The sequence below is a fragment of the Tursiops truncatus genome, chromosome 5, assembly GCF_011762595.2.
Source record: "Tursiops truncatus isolate mTurTru1 chromosome 5, mTurTru1.mat.Y, whole genome shotgun sequence".
Lineage (NCBI taxonomy): Eukaryota > Metazoa > Chordata > Mammalia > Artiodactyla > Delphinidae > Tursiops > Tursiops truncatus.
The window spans coordinates 34,335,637-34,348,136 of record NC_047038.1 but is presented as its reverse complement, the minus strand read 5'-3'; the positions used below and the strand labels follow the sequence as shown (position 1 = coordinate 34,348,136).

General features: G+C 39.6%; 1 long non-coding RNA gene across 1 annotated transcript; it reads right to left on the bottom strand.

Annotated features, from left to right (window-relative positions):
- Positions 1-238: 238 nt before the first annotated feature.
- On the bottom strand, positions 239-11,543 carry LOC141278678 (uncharacterized). Its single transcript, XR_012331716.1, has 3 exons — positions 11,447-11,543; positions 10,554-10,632; positions 239-564 (listed from the first exon to the last, which is right to left on the bottom strand). It is a non-coding gene; the product is annotated as an uncharacterized lncRNA (long non-coding RNA).
- Positions 11,544-12,500: the final 957 nt, after the last annotated feature.

Sequence of the window (12,500 nt, the reverse complement as noted above, 5' to 3'; positions counted from 1 at the left end):
GCATTTTTTTTCCGTAAGATGGCTCTAGTAGCACTTAGTTGTCCTTAACTTCATTCGAAACATTTTGTTAGATTGTGACAGCTGTCATATCAGTGTGCATTTAAAAAAAGACTTATCGAAACTGGTGAATTTCTGTGTAGCCATTTTAATATTGAAGATGAAAGAATAAAAGCAACATTTTCAGCATATTATGCTTTATTATTTTAAGAAAGGTAAAAACGCAACTGAACCCCAAAAATGATTTGTGCAGTGTACGGAGAAAGTGCTGTGATTGACTGAACGTGTCAAAAGTGGTTTGTGAAGTTTTGTGCTGGAGATTTCTCGACGGATGATGCTCCACTGTCGGGTAGACCAGTTGAAGTTGATAGCGATCAAATCGAAGCAATAATTGAGAACAATCAACATTATACCACGCGGGAGAGAGCCGACATACTCAAAATATCCAAATCAAGCGCTGAAAATCATTTGCACCAGCTTGGTTATGTGAATCGCTTTGATGTTTGGGTTCCACATAAGTTAAGCAAAAAAACCTTTCTTGACTGTGTTTCCGCATGCGATTTTCTGCTGAAACGTAATGAAAATGTTCTGTTTTTAAAACAAATTGTGACAGGTGATGAAAAATGAATACTGTACAATAATGTGGAATGGAAGAGACCATGGGGCAAGCGAAATGAACCACGACCAACATACCAAAGGCCGGTCTTCATCCAAAGAAGGTGATGTTTTGTATATGGTGGGATTGGAAGGGAGTCCTCTATTATGAGCTCCTCCCAGAAAACCAAACGGTTAATTCCAACAAGTACTGCTCCCAATTAGACCAACTGAAAGCAGCACTTGATGAAAAGCATCCAGAATTAGTCAACAGAAAACGCATTATCTTCCATCAGGATAACGCAAGACCACGTGTTTCTTTGGTGACCAGGCAAAAGCTGTTACAGCTTGGCTGGGAAGTTCTGATTCATCCACCATATTCACCAGACACTGCACCTTCGGATTCCCATTTATTTCAGTCTTTACAAAATTCTCTTGGTGGAAAAAAATTCAATTCCCTGGAAGTCTGTAAAAGGCACCTGGAACAGTTCTCTGCTCAAAAAAGGTAAAAAAGTTTTGGGAAGATGAAATTATGAAGTTGCCTGAAAAATGGCAGAAGGTAGTGGAACAAAAGGGTGAATACGTTGTTCAATAAAGTTCTTGGTGAAAATGAAAAATGTGTCTTTTATTTTTACTTAAAAACTGAAGGCACTTTTTGGCCCACCCAATACATGCATATACTAATAGTGATTTTATCTGTGTAAGATTTCTGGTATTTGTTTTCTGAAATTTGCATTTTTTTTACCTTCTTTTTTTTTCCATTTTGTTCTGCATTTTAGTTGTTTCAGTTGGGAAGGTCTTTCAGGGCATCTAGTCTGGACAATCATTTTTCATATTAAAAAAAGGTATTTATAAGTTCTCTTTTTCTCTATTGTGAATGCCTCTAAAATTTCATGGTCTAGTAAGAGATTTCATCTTTTTTTCCATTTCTTTGTTTTCTTCACACCAATTTGGATGTTGTCCACACATAATGTTTTCAAAGATAGTCTTAACTTAGGGAATCTTAGTATTTACTCATTATTTGCAAAGCTTTTAAAATCAAATGTAAAAAAAAAACTAATGAAAAACTTTAAACAATCTTTCAGATTTAAGATTTAATGTTACTTCACATTGGATAGGAAAGGAATAAACTACTGAGAGAAGATGCTCATCCTACATTCAGCTGTGCCCATCGAGGGGAATAACTGTGCCTTGGTTCCTCCAGTTGCCCTGAGTAATGATACAAAATTTTCATCTGAAATATTTTTTCAGATGTGAATTCAAATGGGTAGATGCAATCCATTGAAATTATCATATGTACAGATAAGGCTATGATATCAGAAAATTAACCCAATCCCACCTTTCAGAATAACTTATCCCAGATGGAAAACAAGAATGATTTTAACTAAAACTCAGTAAATCATGTTAAGTATTTAACACTTTATGTTTTTGCTAGACAACAATGATAATGTCTTACATTTACATAGGGCTTACTATATAATAAGGTAAAGAAACTGAGTCCAGGAAAAGTTAAGTATCCTAAGATGATATAATTTGGTCTATTTGTTGCTTCCTTAGAACATTATTAAATTCTAAATTAACTGGGAGACAATTCACACACACACACACAAATGTAGAAAAGTGTTGTGAATCCTAGAATATCAGAAGTTTGGGGCAGGGAGGAAGAATTAAGATTTTTGTATCATGAATTTGTTTTCTTCTTCACACCATTTTAAATACACCCTGTGTCCCTAGCTTCTCCCCTACTAGTGTCTACATAACAAGTTGTGTGCATTCCACATAAGAGCCCTTCAAATATTTGAAAACAGTGATTAGGTCCCCTGGTAACATCTCTCTTGCAGTCCAAACAGCCCCACTTATTGATCTGCTCTTCACAACAACCTCTTCCTTCTCCTGGTTACTCTCCCCTGAGCTCCTGAGGATGTCTACATCTTTTTCTGAACTCTGTGCTCTGCAGAAGTAAACATATTTCAAGTGAAGTTCAAACAAAACTGAGGTAGAATGAAATATTGCCTGCTTCATTTTTGATAATCTTTCTCTCGATGCTTATTTCCTATTCAAACTTTTCCTACCTAAGTCCCAGTCCCTGTTTTTTTGCTGATGTTCTATGAATAACCTCAAGTCTTTCTCATGGGTGCTGAGACCAAGCCCCATAGCTCACTCCTACGCTCATTAATTGCTTGTTTCTTTCCACAAGGTGTTAGATAGCTTCAAAGTCCTTTTTAACTCACCATCAGAGTAGCCTAGACATGCCAAGAGAAAAGCACATGGAACCAAACTCTACACAAAATTCATTGAAGAAAATACAGTTGTCAAACACTTCAGCCTTAGTGTTCATCCTACATGAAGATTTCAGAAAGTTTATATGATTATTGTAATACCAAAGAAATACTTTCAAATGCTTCTTTTGTCTCCATAGAGGATTTCTAAAGTCATCATGGGGTACCCTTGCCCAATTTATAAAACCAAGCCATATTCTCTAGAAATGTGTCCTTTTTTATAAAGGCTAGATTTCATTTGATTGGAGGAGGGTAACTGGTATTTTTATCATGTCATCAGAAGGCAAAATTCACACCGCATTTTACATGCAGACAGGGATTTGGCAGGATAAAGAAACTTGGAAGTTTCTTTAAGCAGAATCCAAGCCTTCATGATCTCAAATAGCAGCTCAAACTGAATGAGTGGGCAGAATGAAGCCTGTGAGATTGTGATAGTGCAGAGTTGCTTAATGGAGAGAATGAGGATGATCAAAGTTGAACCAGAGGCCAAAAAAGAAAAGTAAGAAGGAGGAGAAGTAGCAAATTGAGGTGAGAAAAATAATAGTTATCAAAACGATAAAGTTACAGAGTCAAGAAGGGATTGGAAGTAAGAAGAATAAAAGGATGATTTACAAAAGAGGTGGAACAATTCACAGAAAATTGCTGTGAATAGAACAATCAAGGTACTGTAGCCAAGAACTCCCGTTTCCTAGAAGAATTTTTAATACACAGATTATTTTCTCATGTTTAATACTAGCTTAATATAAAGTTAAGAAATGCTTTACTTTCAGGAATCTTGGCTAAGTGAGCTGAAGAGAAGGTCGTCTATCATGAAGAAAGCAGGATTTGTCAGCCTTGGCAGCACATTAGAATCATCTGGAAAACTTTAAAATTTGTTTAATTTTTTAATTTGATTTCTTTTATAGTTGATTTTTTTCTAATTTTGCAAGTAGAATTTTTAAAAAACAGTAATGCTTTCCTTTCAGTTTAAAGCTATACTCAACAGAGTCATTGCTAGACCTGTGGAAAATTACCTCTCTAGTTTTACTTAATTTTTCTGGAGTGGTTGAACTTTAAGAGAGCTTCCTTCCCTTGCAACTTCCTTATAATTTTCATTTTGATTTTTTTATGAAGTCACAGTGGAAAGCTTCTTCAGTATCTCCATAATGAATCAACACTGATTCCCTATTCAAATGATGTCCCCATTGAGAAAGACACACTAATTTCAAGATCTATACAGCTAAACAAAGTCTCAAGTTCAAGTTTCCCATCACTATCAACGGATTGTGGAAAATAAAAATACTAATTAAAATACAGAAGTGAAACCACTGGTTTCTGGGAAAAGCATGACTTTCAGAGAAAAATAAGATGCTTTGCATGAAAATATTCCCACTAAAAGTATAATTTTTCTGGAAATTATACCTTTGTTGCCACGTGGCTGATGATATTTAAATTTAGGTGGTTTAGAAAGAAACAATATGAATTCTAAATCAAGCTTTTCTACTTGCAAGTCTAAGATGCAGATGAAACTGTTTTTAGAATATTCCTACTTTCAAATGGGACCAAAACAATGAAGCATTCTATTTTCTTATATCAAAAATATATTTTTTTGAAAATTTCTCCTTTTTATACTTTTGAAACATTCCCTCCATGTGTAAAACCAAAGGAATTTCTGATTAACTGATACTAAACGTTAGCCTAGAGGTTAAACATAAGTACATTTCAACATTGTATTATAGCAAAAAGGGGAACTGTTATAGAATTGAGGTGTAAAAATAGACAAAATTTTCAGCTTAATGAATAAATGTGAAACACGAAATTGTTTTCTGAATCACTAAGTTTTGCCATCCAACTGTCCACCCTTACTTTACACTACATAGATTGGGAGCTTGTGTATCCCCGGTGATCTTTCAGAAAAGGGTGGGTCTGATGAATTTAATTCAGTTGAGTGTCTTCTTTTACCCACTAAAGACGAGCTCCCTCTTCTCATAGGAAGGCTATCATGACACATCTCTCAGCTTTTGTTCATGTTTCTCTATTTGACCTGATTACTCCTTTACTTCCCTACAACTGTCCTTTCTCTAAGTATCACATCTTCCATAAGACCTTTCCAACCATCAAGCTCATTTTTCTCAATCTTAGTAGAATCACAAAAACACAGACGATGAGAAAGGAAAGTGGCAAAGAGGTTCCACTGGTGATTTAGATTTTTTCACCCTTTTATGTTCACTGTGGCAATCAGATGTAATAACAACATGTTATATGGTAGCTAGCACCTTGTTGAGAAGGGAAAAGGAATTCATATTTATAATGTTGACCAGGTACAGGTCCTTCCCACATGTCTTGTTTAATCCACACACCTGTCCACCAGATGCCAGCCCTTAAAGACGTCTTTACATTATGGTTTATTGAGCATTCCTTTACAAACCAGGAGGGTACCTTGACCAGCTGCAGGAAAGAAAGGGTCAATACACCCTAAATCATTGCCATTGGCAAACTCTTAAAATTCAACTGCTCACTCCGAAATCATACCACGTAGTAAACCAGTTACCTCAAAACGCATATTATGACATAAGCATGTCTTGACAGCATGACACTTAGAATCAGGCTTCTCCAGTCATCCCATCGAGATTTGTTTTTCTATGTCAAAAGTCAATTTAAAAACATCTGCTTTAAAATCCTTCCAGACCAAAATAATATCCATCCTACTCCACAGCAGTGCCTACCAAAAATCCAAAAGAATTAACAGATAAAGGACAGCTAATGGACATGTGAACCATTCATGCCCCAGCAATCTAATTCATGTCCCTGAATCTTACACCTAGAAAACAGTATAATCAGTCCTTAGAGCTTCTAACATTAAATTTATGTTTTAGTTTTTGGCCCTCCACTTTTTTTTTTTTTCCTCACTGTCTTGTCCTTAGAGCTTCTAACATTAAATTTATGTTTTATTGTTTGTTCCTCACTTTTTTCTTTTCTTTTTTTGCCACTGTCTTGTCCTTAGCCCACTATACTCACTCTGGCTCCAAGAGCTGCCTGCAATTCACAGAGCCCATGTTTTGTTTTTTTTGTTTGTTTTTTCTCTCACACCTGAGTCTGTGCACTTGTCAGAATTGCTCTACCTACATAAAGCACTCATCAACCCCTCTTTTACAATGGGCTAAAACTTAGTTTCTTCAAAGTTAGCTTAAATACTCACCCTACAGGAAACCTTCATTCCCAGCCCTTCTACAGTGTCAGTGAAGATCTAATAGAGGTATATGTGGGTAATACAGAGAAAGCCCATCTGCTTTATCAGTCTCTTTACTTCAGTCTCTCCTATTACACTAAGCTCCATGAGGGCAGGATAATGAACAGTAATAAAATGAACAATGACCAAAGTGAAACTAGGAGAAAAGAAACACATGGCATCAAGAACTCAGAACGGTTATAAAATTAAACTTCCTTTCACAAAATAAACCACCAGGAAATGATTCACGATGATGTTACCTGGTTTATAGTCAAATGACTGGGATTTATACTACCAACAAAGCTTTGAAGATGTAGGGTGTATATGCAATCTCCATAAAAATATTATCTTACTTTCTAAGCAAATTCCCAAAGATAGAAATGAGAGGAAAAGCAAAGACAGCTTTGATTACATAAATATCTGAAATATTATCACTGATCTGAAATATATCAGAAACAGAGTTTTGGAAAAGATGGTGGTATAGTAGCAGATATCCAAAGTCCTTCCTAGAAACTCAGTCAAATCACAAAAGAAAAACAAGAATAGGAGAAAATCTGCATCTGAGTTCACAATGGTCAAATTCCAGTGGCAGATAATGAGTCTATTCTAGTTAACATAAGCAGGACATTTTACATGATTTTAGATGGCTATCAGAATCATGAGAAAACTTAATAAACAAACTCCTAGTTAACTTTTCAGAAATGACTGAGAATCATAATACAGAACCAAGCTATGAAGAAAAATGGTAGCTCTATAATCAGGCACCTTCCTGTAAAACTCAGAAGCTGCCACCTGCTAATCAGGAAGCCACAACAAAAATAGATACCCCAGGATGACATTTGCTATAAGAAGCTGGAAGAATAGCTGTGCCTCACTTCTCTCTTCCAAATCTCATACAAGGGCATCCAAATGATTAAACCTAAATTCTGTTTAGAATCCTAGCTAAGAATGTCTAGAAAATGTATTGTTTTTCAGCCTCTTCAATAAGTCATGGCAAAAGCACTAAGCATTTTTTGCTAGATATAATGAAGATGAGATTAGGTTGAAGGCTCATCAGGAACATACCCATGATTCCCCTTCTCCAGGAGTAGTAATGAGACACAGGAAAAAACTAAGGAAATCCTAGGGAAAAAACATAAGTACTTTTAAATCAGAGGGGACATGGCTAGAGGTGAGGTTAGCATCACTCAGCTTGGTGCTCCATCACCAGCACATACCAGGGCTATGCTACCTCATTGGGAAGGAATCCTGGCCATACCAAATAAAAACATGCAGTACAATGTTTTCTGAGCTGGCTTATCACTAATGTAGCAGACTTTTCCCAACTGGAAAGTTATTCCCCTAAAGCAAGAGCATTTTATATTTCTACCGACAAGGTCGGGCTGGCCCTAGTACCAGCATATGCCTGGAGTAAAAGAAATATGGCCCTAGGACAGTAGTTTCCAATAACCAAACTGTAGAGACCAGGTTCTTCTGTGGATATATTTATCTTCCTTCCCAGTCCCCTCAGACTGATAAATGACTGATAATTTAACTGAATTCATTCAGAGGGATACCTTAAGTTCTAAAAGGATGAGGCCAACAATAGCCATGTAAATAGTCACTACTTAGGGGGAATAGGAGGCAAAAAATAATGTCAGCTCCCATTCACATCCCCCACAGGGAAATTGAAGAACACTAATCATACAAGAGATAGGGACAGAATATACAAGACCACAGATGAGAAGAACATTAACATTAAGTGGGGTGGGGAGAGAAAACAAATAATGGAATAGCAGCATTTTAAGTGGCACTACAAGCAGCAAAGATTAGATTCAACTACAGAAAATAAACTGCAGAGAATCAGAATTAGACTAAAAAGTAACAGCAAATGAAGTAGATAAAATATGAAACACAGATCAGATATCTAATATATGAATAATGGGCATTCATTTAGTAAATTGTTTTGGACATCTTTGTGATTGGCTTAAAACAAAACAGAACGTACAAAGATATTAGAAGAAAACTTTCCTAATGTGAGAAAAAATTCAAACCGATAAAAGGGCTCATGATATACTAAGAAAAATAGCCAGACCTTTGTTACATCATGGTAAAATACTGGAGGTGGGGAAAGGTGGGAGGAGAAGAAAAGGAAAAATGAGTCTAGCATTGAGCTCTTTAATGACAGAAAACAATAGGGCAATTTGTACGGAAACTTCAGGGAAAAAATTATAAGCCAAGAATTCTATAATGAAATGAGTTCACATGTGAAGGCAAAAACATTCTCAGATATATTTCCTCAAATTTTTGTATACCACTCTTGTAATCTTCCTGAAAAAAAGAAAGAAAGAAAAAAAACCCCACCAACAGGTACTTGAATATTTCAGTCAACCAACAAACACAGCAAGATATAGATTTCAAAAATAGGAAGCTATGACATAAAAGACTGTCAGGTGGCAAGTCACAGAACACTATCCAAAACTAGCTCTAAGAAATGGAGCTTTGGTCGCCTCATATAATAAATACAGGGGTATGCAATCATCAGGTTTTTTCCCAGTGGACTGGTCCAACAATTTCCTTAAAGACCAAGGTATTTTCCACCCATCCAATCCTTGTCCTAAGCAGGTTAGCTTTCATCTTCATGAATACATAGCTCCTGCCAAGACAGACATCACTCCTCACACATCCATGAGGGACGAGAGGGTGAAAAAGAGAGCTTTCTAATCACACATCTCTTTTTAATCAAAAAGTATTTCCCAGGAGTTTTCCAACAATATCTCCTTACTACGACACATGGCTACCTGTAGCTGCACAGGAAGCTAGGAAAGTATTTGTCACTTTCAGGCTCTATCATAGACAGATGGTCTCTGAGAGTTGGAAAGAGGGGAAGTGAATGACTGTCAACCAAGTGTGTAGTGTCCACCAGCATATAAAAGTAATTATAATTATTGTAAAGTTTTGCAAAACATTTGTATGTTATTTCTGGAAAGATTAAGATATTTTTTGATGTATTACATCCAGACAAAACTTAGAATATACCAACAAAAATCAAAAGGGGTTGTGGGGGTAAGAAAGAGTGTATGGAGGTCATGGTAAGTGCTCCAAGAGTTACGGGTAAAATAGTTCCTCCTTCTCTCCTAAATCTCTTTCCTGTGTTGATAGGGAGACCTATACATACCAAAAGGGGTAATCCTTGCTCTTGGAAATGGTCAAGAGTTAGGAACAGTCATATAGAGTTATCTAGACAGTATGACAAGCACCATCCTGTGAGTTCAGCATTTCCCCAACTCCCCACTCTCACTCCTTCCTCGGGCTACACCAAAACTAAATTACCACCTCTTTAAGAAATTCAGATATTGAGCTTATCCATCTGGCCCATTCTCACCTACCGAAAACCCCTTCTCTGGTGCTCACTCCCCACTGTGAAAACTGGTAGGTGATATTGGAGACTCTTAAATCCATGCTCCTGACTCAATTGTCCAGGTTCTGCATCCCATCCCACCCTCCCCACCCCCATTCCCACAAGGGTCCCCTTTCTACTGTGTAATATCAATTCTCTCCTCTAAACTTCAATCAAGATAAGGTGTTAACAAAGGAAGAGGAGTAAAGAGAAAAGTCATGGAGATTAAAAACTGTATCCATTATTTCTCAGTCTTTGACCAATGTAAGTCATTACATCCTATTTTTTGAGGGGAAGAGGGCTTCTTCATACTCCTTTCAATTCTCTCTCCACTCCCAACAGATTTTCTTCCATGACTCATCCTCCCCTGAAAACCAATACACTCAGCCCTAATGCTCATAACCACGTCAGTAAAAGGTCTATTCTTTACTGAGGCCAGAACAATGAAAAGAACAGGGCTTATCTGCAACATTGAAAGATAAAGGAAAGCTAACACTTTGTCTACCTCCAGCATTTCCACAAGCCACCACAGTCCACGGCTATGGTCACCTGAGCTTTCAAGGGAGGGCAAGGTGGTATGGAGTGGGAAAGTCAGGGAAAATTAGGCATTCAATGAATTTGATCCATCAATCCTCAATTTTGGACCACCCCAAGCAGAAGCCTCCTAGCAAGTGGAGGGTTCCGCAGCTGGCTCCTATTAAGCAGTTTCCTGAGAAACCACCACTACCCTTCCCCGCCTCATTAAGCACATGAAAAACATCTGTATCCACCAGGAGCCTGACCCAAGATTTATTCCTCTCTCTTTCAACCACATGAAAATTCACAGTGGGACTGTCCCAAGGGCAGTCCAGGAGTTCAGCCACACCTCTGTCTAGCATGGTCAGCAACTGCTTGAGTTCCTCATTTTCCCTGGGAACTGCTGTCTCCTGCTTCTAGAGGTTTCTCACCACTGTCGGGAACAGCACTACCTCATTTGTGATGGAACAGGACAAGTACAAGAAAGAGGAACAAACAGCTCAAAACTCAAGGTATTCCAGCGCGCTTCCTCCAAGGCTTTACACCCTAGTCTCCCCGCAAACGCCCCCTCCATCCTTACCTGCTGTTGGCTTCACCAGTTTTCCTTGTGGTGGTTTTCTTCCCATCTGACTGCTTCGGGTTGTTGAAAATGTCAGTCTCTGGGTGGGAAAAGAGAAGAAGGAGGGGGAGTGGGTGCCATGGAAAGTATGGTTTCTCTCGGGAATGCTTCCCATCACCTCCAAAGACTAGCTTCCCCCAGCAATTCCACCTTTCCCCCAGCATCTACTGCACCTGCTCCCACGGCTGCCCCAGCTCCTGCTTCTTCTCCTTCAGCTCCTAGTCATACTACACCTTCTAGGTGATTAGCAACTATTGGAGGATGTTATGGACAGGACGTGACCACAGGTTGACCTGTGAGCAGGACCCGGACAATTGGAGGCTCCTGCTTGCTCCCCATCCTTGAAATGTACATTCTGCCCACAGTTCCCACAGCCAGAGCCATTTCAAGGACACAACCTTAAGACAGCAATGTGTTGTTGAGACCATCTGGATGGTATGCGGGGCCAAACCAGGTTAAGGACACTATACGAACTCAAGATTCTGATGCACAGGTGCAGAAATCTACTTATCTTGCAGCCTCTGAGACAAGCCTGATAAGTAGTTTTCCTTGCTTATTATAACTGCCACCTAGGAATCTGGAGTGGCTGCCTCTTTCTTCCCTCGCTACTTGTCCTCCGTGTAGAGTGGCCAGGTTGCAAACCAGCAGCAACCGTTGCAGTCGCTTTAATGCAGGGAAACATTAAACAAGAATGACACATGCAGGACTCCCAGAGCCACCAGCCAGGGGAAATAAGTCAGAGCCTACACAAGTGGAGAAAAAGAACCGTCCCTTCTCCACATGAGTGTGGAGAGCAAGTTATGGGTGGTGTGCCGTCCTCCCCTGCTCCCGGAAGCTAAGGCTTGGTCCCCTACCTCCTTCCATGCCTTGCCCAGGTCGTGCAGCCCCGTATCCTGTTCCTCGAGCTCCTGTTACTGAGCCCGCACAGCAGCACTCGTCTCCTTGTGTATCTGCACCCAGACCAGGAGCAGGGCAGGAAAGAACTGCCGTTCTTTTAAGCCAGTGGTTCTCAGATATTAGCAGGCATCAGCATCACCTGCGGAGCTTGTTAAGGCTGACTGCAGAGCCCACCCCCGGAGTTTCCAATAAAGTAGGTCTGGGTGGGGCCCCAGAATTTGCATTTCTAGCAAGTTCCCAGGTGATGCTGACGTGCTGGTGGAGGGATCACACTGCTCTAAGCTCTACCTTAGCTTCTTGTCCCTTCCCATCTTCCTCCTTCCAGACTCTCAGCAGCCTTCACTGGCAAGAAGTAACTGTGGGCACTTTACTTCCCCTCTGTGCCCATTCCATCTTCTAGGACAAGATCTGTTTCCCTCAATCTTCTCTTCATTAGGCACTCATTTATTCTATCCATCAGTCATGCTGGAGTAAGGCAACTAAATAGCTTTTGAAGACTCCCAGGTGATTCCATGGTATAAGGTTTCAGAACCACTAGGTAGATGGTGATCATTGTCCATCTCCACAGGTGAAGAAAACCTCTGCCGCCACTTCCCCTTGGGCACCTTCCGCAATACGGAACATCAGGGACTGGGGGGCCCGTGGGTCCATTACACCTCTCCAGTCCTCTCTCATCTGGAGCACACCTTGTCAACTTCAAAGGAAGGCTAAATCTCTGAAACACTTCTGCTGTCCTCATTCTGCGTTAAGATCCTGGGGTTTCAAGTCCCCCAGAGCAACCCCTCCTATCAAGTGCAGGAAGTTCAAGAAGGGAGGTTCATCCCTTTGCTGACTCATGCCCAACTTACCCCCATGAGACATGGCGACAGAGAAGGTGGCTAAGGTCACTGTCTCACAAAGACAGCACCACTGCCCTCTCCACCGTGATGCATCCCCTTAGCCTCAGGCAAAGGAGCAGAACTCACCATTCCCTGGATCCAGGGCAAAACATCCTGCTGGGGTAAGCTAGAC